The following is a 3727-nucleotide window of genomic DNA, read 5'->3' as shown; positions in this document are numbered from 1 at the left end:
TCTGGTGGTCTGGAGTGTTTTCTTCTGGGGCTGGGCAGGGCATGGGGCAGTGTGTGGGGCTCCTGTCCGCTGCCAGTGGTGCTTGGGGGGCTTCCTTTTACCCCCCCAGCACAGGGCAGCGTGGTCAAGGGGCTGTTGGTGCTGAGCTTCTCCAGGAGGCCTCTAAGAACAGGCAACCACGCTGGGCTTGGGTGTTTTTCTTCCCCCTCCCTGGGGCCTGGGGTGGCCTCTGCTCCGTGCCAGCGCAGTTCCTTGCTGCAGAGATGTCCATAGAAGGCAAAACGGCCGGGGAGCTGCAGCAGCGCCCAGCTCCTCCTCCGGTGCCGGGCTCGGGGCGAGCTGGGGCTGCAGGAGGGCGAGAGGTTCCCCCGGCGCTTCTGCCCTTATCAATACCTGCCGGAGCAGCCCTGGGAGCAGCGGCCCTGGCGGAGGGGTAGTTGCTTTTTCATGGGCCCTGACAGCACGAAATCATTGCTGGGGGCTTCTCGCTGTGCCGGGAGGGCAGTCCCGTGCTTGTAAAGGAGCTTCCCCCACCCCTGCCACCCTACAAGGGCCTTTTCCCCATCAGCGCAGCAGGAGGGGCTGCCACCCGTGGCTTTCCTGCGTGGCGCAGCGCACGGGGTGGGCTGTGGTGGCAGTGGGACCCTGTGCAGCATCCTGCCCCGGGGCTCGGTGTTTTCCTCTCTTCCCCAGGGCTTCAAGGCTGCTTGGCCAAGGCGAGGAGCGGGAGGAAAATAAACCAAAAAAAAAAAAAAAATAGAAAAAGGCGGCTCTAAAAATAGCTCCACTGGCCACCGTGCCTGGGAACAGGCTCGGCCGCACGGGGAAGCGGCTCAGAGCAGGGTCATGGGGTGAAGCAAGCGGGGCCAGTGGTTGCCCTCCCTGCTGCTGCCTGAATCGGGGCCGGCTTGGCTGCAGGGCAGCTCTGCCCTGCCAGCTCCACCCGCATCTCACAGAGCTGCTCGCCTAAGCGGAAACACCTCTGGAGAGCATCCGCGGCGATGGGAGCGTGCGAGGCTTTAAATTATAAAGGAGATTTTCTTTTTTTTGGAAAAAAAAAAAAAAGAAAGCCTTTAGCACATGCATTAACATGGCCAGGCAATGAATAATTTATGCCTGCCTCTATTAAGCTTTTACACCGGGACCGGCGCAGCGTGGCTCGCCTCGCAGCTAAAGTAGGTCACGTCTGCGCCGAGGGTCCCTGGGCCTGTGCCACCACGGGTGGGCGAGGAGTGGGCATGTGTCTGTGTCCACGTGGGCGTGCGTGGGGCACAGCACCGTGCGTGCACCAGCGATGCCCCTGCCCTGCTGCGTTCCAGGGGTGCGGAGCCGTGGTGCCGCTGGCTTTTACCCTGACCCCAACGCTGGCTGTGACTTGTGTCCTGCACGAAGGGCCGCCTGGGGCAGGGGATGCCTGCGGGTGGCACGGAGCTCCAGGGCGCAGAGCTTGGACAGCTCAGCCACGCTTGTAGCAAGCCAGGGCATCTTCATGGAGGCCAGTGGGACATCCGGGTGCAAAACTTAGTTCCTGCTTGAAAGGGGGTTCATAGGAAAGGAGAGCAAACATTTAACGCCCGTGTTTGTCCACAGACCAGCTGATCGCAGGGGACCATAGCTCCTGTCCCCGAGGCCAGGAGTGTTTGGCAGAGCTGCTGATCTCTCGGTGCTGTTGCTGTCACTGGTCTTTGAGAGTGCCCAGATGCCTCTAGGCTGCACAGGTCGCGTGCTCTAGCACCTTCACCCCATTTCTGCTGATGAAAGCAATGCAAACAGCTTCTGCAAGTAATTAAAATGGCTCCTGCAAAGCCCGGCAGCTTCCATCTGCTGGTCTGCAGCGGCAGCGCAGGCAGAAAAGCCTCTCTCACGGTCTTTCCCCATGACATCCTTCCTCTCTCAGGCCAAAGTCCTTCATGGCTGAAGACCATTTTACCTCAGGCTGGAGGACAACACTTGTGAGCCTCCAAGGCCCTAGACAGGGCTGTCTCCAAAGCCGAGCACTGCCTTCAGTGCGGCACTGCTGCAGTTACCTCCAGTCCTGCTGGTGGCCCCTCTCCTGCAGATGCTATCAGGTGGCTCAGCTGGCTGGAAAGCCAAGCTCTGCGGGACCAGTGATATCCTCCAGTTCCTCATATGCTGCACAGACGTCAACAGCCTCAGCCACGAGGAGGTGTCTCAGATGGCTCCAGATCAGAGATTGCCAAAATTTCTGCCATCAGCAGATGCTGCTCCCCAGTGACCTCCAGGAAGCCGCAGCTCACGTAACGCTGGTGGGAATTCCCTGGCAAGCCCACGTGGACCCGCTCCATGGGATGGGGAGAAGGTCTGTATGCCCAGGGAGCAGCACGTGGACCAGCTCTGTAGAGCCCCAGCCCAGCCGCTGCACGTGGGGCTGAATAAAAATTGACTGGCCAAGCTGCTTAGTGATGGAGGCGCTTGATACCACACCTCTGGAAGAGGTGGGTTTGGCTGGTGGACATACAGGTAGGCTAACCCAAGCCAGAAACATCACTGTGAGGGCAGAAAGAGTCGGGATATGCTGGAGAACAAGCAGGGAACACGCTGTTTGCACCCTGTCTTGCATTTCCTTATTGCACAGTGCCCCCTTTAATGAGTTTTGCTTACCTGCCAGGCTGGTATATCAGCAGACTGTCTTACAGCTCCAGAAATCCCTCTGATTTGCTATTCCCCTATCCACCCACGTGTTAAATTATTCCCCAACCCCACAAGAAGTCTGTCGAGACTTGGATGCAGCATCCCAATATCCCAAACAGGGAGCACAGAAGGACACAGGTGAAACGTAAGAGACTGCATAGGGGTCATATAAAATCTGTAGGGCCAAATTGTCGTGACGGGAAAGGCCCTTGCCGTGTGCATTGAGACAAGCAGCCTGGAGTCAAGGCGCATTAATGAGCTGCACAGTACAGTGGGAAAGCCAGGAGGTGGCATCCAAGACCTGAGCACATGATAGCTGGACACATTTCTGAAGCAAGAACTTAGCAGGAGATTGCGGCTTGGGATGGCAAGGGGGCAAGGGGAACACACACCTGGATTTTGTCCTGCACCTTCCCCTTCCCCTTGGGAGGGGCAAAGTGTAGGCACTTAGACAAAGACACTTTGTATTATGTGAACAGAGGAAGAGCTCACTTTTTTTTTCTTTTTTTTGTTTCTTTTTTTTTGTTTCTTTTTTTTTTTTTGGGGGGGGGGGGGTCAGCTATAGCAACTCCACCCAAAAAAAATCCACTGGATCTCAGTGGGCTTGCTGGGAGGCTCTTGGACAGGTGTAGCCCAATCTGTCTGCAGTGCGACTGGCACCAGCACTGTCCGAGGTCAGGGGGGGACCCCAGAGGATGGAAAGCCCCCTGGGTGCGTGTCCCAGGGAGCAGCTTCTGGTATTCCTTGTTAAAATCAAAAGGCAGAAAACCACAGCAGCCTTATGTGATGACATGGCAATTCATTAGGAACCGTGGTGTAGCGATCACACAGTCCTCCACCCCACGGGCCTTTGGGGTCCTTTTTCCTGAAAAAGAGGAGAGAAAATGTCAGGGGGCCAACGGGGCTTAGCAGTGGGCAAACTGGTCCATCTCTTTTTGCAAGTGAGGATGAGGAGACGACGGGTGTTACCACCACCCTACGGCGGTGTTGGGGCGAGGCAGCAGATGGCACTAGGAGATCAGGAAGGACAGAGCAGGCCAGGATGCCTGGAGGGAGCAGAAGCCACCTCTGGACT

Source organism: Anser anser (genome assembly GCF_964211835.1).
Source record: "Anser anser genome assembly, chromosome: 10".
NCBI lineage: Eukaryota > Metazoa > Chordata > Aves > Anseriformes > Anatidae > Anser > Anser anser.
This window is presented reverse-complemented; position numbering follows the sequence as displayed.